General features: G+C 35.6%; 1 long non-coding RNA gene across 1 annotated transcript; it reads left to right on the forward strand.

Annotated features, from left to right (window-relative positions):
* The first annotated feature begins 3,068 nt into the window (after positions 1 to 3,068).
* On the forward strand, positions 3,069 to 5,502 carry LOC109207118. The gene is made up of 2 exons (XR_002064969.1): positions 3,069 to 3,712; positions 4,990 to 5,502. It is a non-coding gene; the product is annotated as an uncharacterized LOC109207118 (long non-coding RNA).
* Positions 5,503 to 7,132: the final 1,630 nt, after the last annotated feature.

The following is a 7,132-nucleotide window of genomic DNA, read 5'->3' on the forward strand; positions in this document are numbered from 1 at the left end:
TCCTCGGTGTCTCATATCACAACCTCAATTTCAAAACCTTTAGCACACACAGCACCTTGTGCCCACATATTTCTATCTCACTTTGCACAATGTCATTCTCATGCTACTCAGTACATAGGGTCCATAACCAATGCAATTAAGATATTCAAGGAGTCTCATTTATATAACATAAAGTAGATTACAGCTTCTGAACCAATTAGGAAATCAACAAGAAAAGATGAAGTTATTTTTAGAAATCAATTGAATAATGAAAATACCCTTTTCAAATAAAATACAACATCGAATGAACTATTATATTTAATATAGGATTTAATAAATTAAAACTTAGTAGAAATTTTTTTTAAAGTAAGATTCAATATCATCAGGTTAAGAAAATTTAATTGAGAAACTAATTGAAATAAAACATAACATTTATAGGAATTTGAATTATTGAAAGGTGAATATATACAAGGCGAGTTCAAATTTAAAGTCTTATATAACAGCGTAGTACTAATTCCTTTATTTTAAGTTACGATATTACTAATAACTTAACAGGACAGGAAGAAATGATTCAACGTAGTAGATTTACTTTAAAAATTAATTCACCAGAATAATAGTTTCAGGGAAAGAATTCAAGGAACAACGGCAAGTCAACAACTCAATGCCAACAACCCGATCCTCACAACTCAGTGAAACGCGAAATACAAATTATCAAGGTCTTAAACAAATAAACTAGGATCTTCTCAGTATTCAGCTATAACCAAATCCTAAGTGAAATGTAAAACTACCGAATAACTTGTACAGTCAAAGAGGAATACATAAGCATATATATATTGATGCGGTGCGCAACCCGATCCCACCAATCCTCCCTTATTCCTCCGTAACAATTACAATAAAAGTAAATAGTATATATATGTTTTGCGGCATGCAACCCGATCCCACCAATCCTCCCTTATTCCTCCTTAACAATTACAATAAGAGTAAATAGTATATATCACCATATCAGTAACCACATGATCATTCACCCTTATTACTCCTTGTTGCGGCTTGCAACCCGATCCCACCAGTCCACCCTTATTACTCCTCAATATTTATCACCCTTATTCCTCCTGCGGCATTCAATCCGATCCCACCTGCCCACCCTTATTACTCCTTGTTGCGGCATGCAACCCGATCCCGCCAGGCAACATCAATCCTCCCTTATTCCTCCTCAACAAATCAACAACCAGACATAGTTTAAAATCAACAACAACAATTCAACAACCCAACCGCAAGGATTTCTACCACCAAGAGTATGAGTACACGACAACAAGAGAATTACGGAAAAACCGAGAAGCACAACAACCTTTACAAAAAGAAGAAGACATATAAGGCACGTGATAACTACACCGGCAACCACAACAATTTGGACACATAGCATATATACACGGGGTCATAGAGGAATTCACAATTAAGAAATAATAAAATAATAAGAAGGACAATCACTTAAATTAAGGCAAATAAGGGCCAAGTAACAAGTATGAGTTAGAGGAAAGCTAACAACGTCGTATGGAGCATATATAGGTAAAACAAGCAATTAGGAAACCCAATCATATCGGAAAACTTCCCACTTAGTGAACATAAGGACCTAAGAACCCTAAAGGTAATTTGCCATAAATAAGTCCGAGCACACATTGGTCACCTCGTGTGCACGGACTACAATTAGCATAGAAGACTCAATTCCTAAGGGGGAGTCCCCCGCACAAGGTTAGGCAAGATATTTACCTCAATCCGGCCAATTCAATACTCAATTTAGCTTTTCCTTTACCAATTCATCAACGCTCTGCTCAATCTAGCAAAAAACGACTTGAATACATCAAACAATGCAAAAGAAAACAATTTTAATAAACAAAGCTATGATTCTTATACAATTTGCAAAAATTCAATAAAAGTCAACTCCCCGGGCCCGCACTTCGGAACCCGAAATTTTTTACAAAAGCTGAATACTCATTTCGATACGAGTTCACCCATACAAAAATTATCAAATTCTGATACCATTTGGTCCTTCAAATCATCATTTTACATTTTTGAAAGATTTTAGAATTTTCCCCAAATTTTCCTTTTGATTCTCATGAATTTGATGTTAAATCTAAGATATAATCACAAAATATAGTTGGGAAGTGATTAAAGACACTTACCCACTGATTCGGTATGAAAATCTTCTCTCAAAATCGCCTCACCTCGAAGTTAGGTTTCAAAAATATGAAAAATGAAGCAAAAACTCGGAATACCCAGCTTTTAGCAGGCTGCAGATGTCGCATTTGCGATACTGGGTTCGCAAATGCGAACTTGCAAATGCGAACAAATTATCGCAAAAGCGAAGATTAGAATTCCCTGCTACCTTCGCAATTGTGACTGGAGTGTCGCTAATGCGGACACTGGATCTTCGCAAAAGCGGCCACTAGATCGCAAATGCGAACAGAATCAGTCAGGTCATTATCGCAAATGCGATGCTGAGTCTGCAGATGCGAACTCAACAGGCCTCGCAAAAGCGGAGAACTCCTCGCAAATGCGAGCCCTTTCCTCAGCAGCCCAGCTTCGCAAATGCGAGGCTGCTTCGCAATTGCGATAGTCGCATTTGCAACATATGTGAACACCTAATTTTTGCATATTTTAACACCTCCTAAAGTCATTAGTGTTTTGATAGTTTAATTATTTTTGTCAATTTTTGTGTCTTTATATGCATATTTTCTATATAAAATACCATAAAATAGTTATTTTTTCATTTGTCCATTTTAGGAATTAACTAACTGTTCAATTGGTGAATTAATCTCGTTAATTGATCATTTGAATAAGTTATTTAATTAATTTATTTGTTTGTATAAATTTAGTTTATTAAGTAGGATTAAGGAAGAAATTGAGCCAAATTTGAAAGAGAAATGTGGCCAAGAGTGAAAGACAAGGGGCTGTCATGGGAGAATTTAAAACGACATAGTTTCAACATAAAACTACGTCGTTTTGGTTAAGTAAATAAAAATCCATTATAGCTATTCATTCCATCTTAATCTAATGGTCTAAATTTGTCCTCAACTAAAATATAAAAGCTGAAAATTAGATTTTTGCCTCATTTGTTAACCCTAAAATTTTCCCCATCTCTCTCTCTTCTCCCCTTTCTGTCCAGCCGCCGCCCACTCGCCGCCACCTCTGCCACCGTCCGCCGCCACAGCGGTAGGTCCAAATACCCCCAAAATTTTATCATGTAATCTCCAACACCTCCTCTTTCCACTTCATCAAACCAAATCCTTCAAAACCCCCTTGAACTCCATGAATTTTAGATCTAGAAAAACCCTAGCCACCACTTTTTACATAAATTCGGGATGATTGAGCCCTTCTTTCCAGCTAATTTTCACATGAATGGGTATAACTTGATGGGGCTACTACTTGGCATTGGTTTCATGCCAAAAATTCGGCAACCACCACTGACCGCCCAACACCGCCGCTGCCCGCCACCTCTTCCGCCGTCACTGCCACCACCTCACTGCCCGCAACCACCACCAGCCCACTGACCCCTCTATTATTATTTTTTTAGCCTAGTTTTGACCCAAGAAAATTTGTTTCCTCTTGGTATGATGCTGGGTTCATTGAGTTCAGCGTATTCCAAAAGGAAACGAACGTTCCAAGGTCGGAAAGCTACCTTTTGGCGTCCTCAGCATCGTCTCGTTGCTCGATTCGACGCCGGATGTCCCAGAGCTTGGTATAAACCTCGAACCCTTATCGTTTCCTCTAAAGTTTTGATTTTTCTATTTCTGTGTCATTTGTTTGTAGTTTTGTTGTAGATTAGTTTATATTATTTTTATTCAACGTTCATGTTTAGTCTAATTTCTGATTTTTGTCGTTGTTCAAGTTAATCAATTTCGATGGAATATGCCACTGTTAATACAGGTTTTGCCTAATCGTCTTGTTTTGTTTCCGTCTCTGATTATTAGTATTGGTAGTCGCTTTATGAAATCTTAAATATGTCATTCCATGCTTCTTTAATTTGGATTTTGATAGTTCTTAGAATTGAACTTAGACTCAGTTTGCTTATGTTAGTATGGTTTGATTTTGGTGATGATGCTTAGTCGCTCGTTAGGCTTGAATCACCTACTGGATTGTAGTTTTGAGTTGTTTTCTTATGATGTCATGTTTTAGTTTGAGTTAATAGTTTGTGCGTTTAAAGATTTAGTGTTAATCCTAATTAACTAGATTAAACTTGAAGTAGTTGTTTAGTATAGGTAATTATATGGTTCAGTCATGTTTAATTCCTACTAGTTGACTCTTAACTAATCTTTTTCGAATTACTAACTGTTTGAACTAGATTGAATCTGGTTTCTCTTTGTGGACTAGTTAGCTTTGAATTTGGTTTGAGAAATTAAGAGGAAAGGGAAAGAAAAGAGAATACTTGAGTGTAGGGTCCTTTGCTTGGTTGCTTTTAGTGTTGCGGACTGTTTTGGAGTGCAATACTCCAAATTCTGTCCACAATTGATAAGAAAAACTGTTCATTCACCAAAATTCTGGTTTTGGACAGATTTTTGGTCAAAAATCCATCATTTTTGGATAGATTTTTGGCTAAACCAAATCTGTCCCAAAGTCCTTTCTTCTCCTATATAAAGAGGAGTCGAACACACACATCTGGACACACTTTGATAACATCTAGAGAGTTGCTTGAACACACTTGAAAAAGACATCTTTTATACACTAAAAAGACAACTTTGAGAGTAAAAATAGGATCTAAACACTTAGTAGTAAGTTGAAAGTGGTGAGCTTTTGTGAGTGAATTCTCTGTGAGCAAGACCTTTCTAAAGCATAAGAGTGTTGAAGTCGATTGCTGGGATCCTTCTTCTTTTAAAGTTACTAAGTTTAAGGGTCTTTTCTAGGTTGTTTCTCGGGTTAAAAGTTGCTGATTTGCTGCTGGTTGTTGCTATTTTTGGCTGTCATTTATGCTGAAATTTCACTTCATTCTGCTGTATTTTGGTGTTTTCTACATTTCAGGTAATGCTTCATCCTTTGTAATAGCAATCAGTGAAGGTTTGAGCATGTTTATATTATTGAGCATCTTTAAAGGAGTTTTCCAGAAGTTTCAGTTTTGAATCCGGCTTGGGGATCATAGTGTTAAATCCATGACTTTGTTGCTCTGTTTTTCCTATGTAGTATTTTTTCCATCTTTTAAGTAGTATTTCAATATAATCTTGGCAATATTTTAGAAAAGGAAATAGTATGTTAAAGATTTAATGAAGACTTTGGAGTGGACAGAAGCTATGGAGTTTGTGGAAAAGAGTCTTGTTTGGCTTAAGATCTCTGCCATTTTGCTTGCCGGAAGTTGGAATTAATATCATCAAAGGATCACATAATGATCTAGTTTTATTATTCCCCTGTTGTAGCAATGTTGTTTTGGCTTTAGTGGATTTCTCATTACCCTATTGTTCGTTCTAGATTTCATGTTTCTTTTACTAGTCCCCTTTAGTACTTACTTTAGTTAGTGAAAGCTGAAATTTTTTTTTTCAAGTCACATGGAAATAGTGCGGGCTGTTTGTGCAGTTGTTAAGCTATTGGCTCATATCAACTAATGAGTTATATTTGTGTTTAACTAGAATTGGCCCGAACAGCTTACTTCATAATAAGTTGATCCATTTCTTTTATCAAAAAGTCAGCCCATTTCTTTAAAATGGATAGAGCTGGTCCATTATTAAGTTGTCATGTTCTCCCACAATACTAAATCTAAAATCATATTTTTTTGAACTATTTTAATAGTTTAGACACTCCTAAATAATTTGAGCGCTAAGTATATTGGCAAGAACATGTGCACATAATTTATTTATTTATTTATTTATTTTGTTTTGTTTTGTTTATACTAATTTGATTCTTTTAATTACCATATCTGCAACCTGCAAATTTTTATACTTAGTCGATTTTTAAGTCATTTTCATCCCATGTTCAAAATACAACTCCTTTGGGCGATTTTTCAAGAACAAACCTTCTTCCAAATCAATTGTAAGTTAGTTTTTACTCATTTCATTCAATCATTTACATCTTATAACATGATTTCAACCTAAAATCATAGATTTTCATGGGGGAAAATTGGGTGTTTTGGGTAGAACCTAGTTTTTTCAAAAATTGGGGATTTGGACCTCAATTTGAGGTCCGATTTCAAAACAAATTACATATTTGATGTAACGACCCAATCATTCGTTCTGACAGTTATAGCCACATTTCCCCCATCTATGCTTATTTATATGTTGTTCAGCTGTGTTGAGTTGTATCGAATTGGTAGTTTGGGTTCGAAGTAGTTTTGGAGTGAAAGGAGGAACTTAGACTATTAGTTAGAAAGCTAAGTTAGAAAAGTCAATCGAAAGTTGACTTACGAGTAAAAGAATTCGGATTTGGATTTTTATGATTCAATTAGCTTCATTGGGTGATTTTAGACTTAGGAGTGTGTCCCGAATGTAATTTGAAAGTCCGTGGTAAAATTAGGCTTGAATTGGCAAAAGTTGGAAATTTAGAAGTTCTTAGGCTTGAATTCGAGGTTGATTTGGTATTTTGGTGTTGTTTTGGGTGTTGCGGAGGTTTGACTAAGTTCGGGTAGTGATATATGACTTGTTGGAATTGTTGGTTGAGGTCCCGAGGGCCTCGGATGAGTTTTGAATAGGTTTGGGTTCTGTTGCACTCGTTTTTCTTATGTTTCAACACCGTTTCTTCAAGCATAAATGATATCATATTGAACAAATGAGCTCCAATTTTATTTTTGATTGAAGCATTAGATCCGTATTGTATTTTGAGACCTGTAGCAAAAAGAATCATCAAATTTGGACATCGTATGAGGATTTTATGGTCATTTTTACTAAAAGTTAGGTTGCCAGATTTTTTTCAGAGTAATTACGAAATTGCCACTAGCAGCGTATTTAGAAATCTGCACTATTTGCAAATATTAAAACCTACATATCTCATTCATTATAAGGTCAAATTGAGTGATTCAAAAGCCTAAATTAACTAGAATTTCACAAGGAATCCATTGGAGGCATAAAATACGAGTTTCGGGATTGTTTGGCTTGAGAAACGAGGCAGAATAGCTGGTAGAAAAATATACAAAAGTAGGATTTTGTTCATTCGGTCATATTTTGAGTTGGGGAGCTCGGAT

The sequence above is a fragment of the Nicotiana attenuata genome, unplaced genomic scaffold (assembly GCF_001879085.1).
Source record: "Nicotiana attenuata strain UT unplaced genomic scaffold, NIATTr2, whole genome shotgun sequence".
In the NCBI taxonomy this organism is placed as follows: Eukaryota; Viridiplantae; Streptophyta; class Magnoliopsida; order Solanales; family Solanaceae; genus Nicotiana; species Nicotiana attenuata.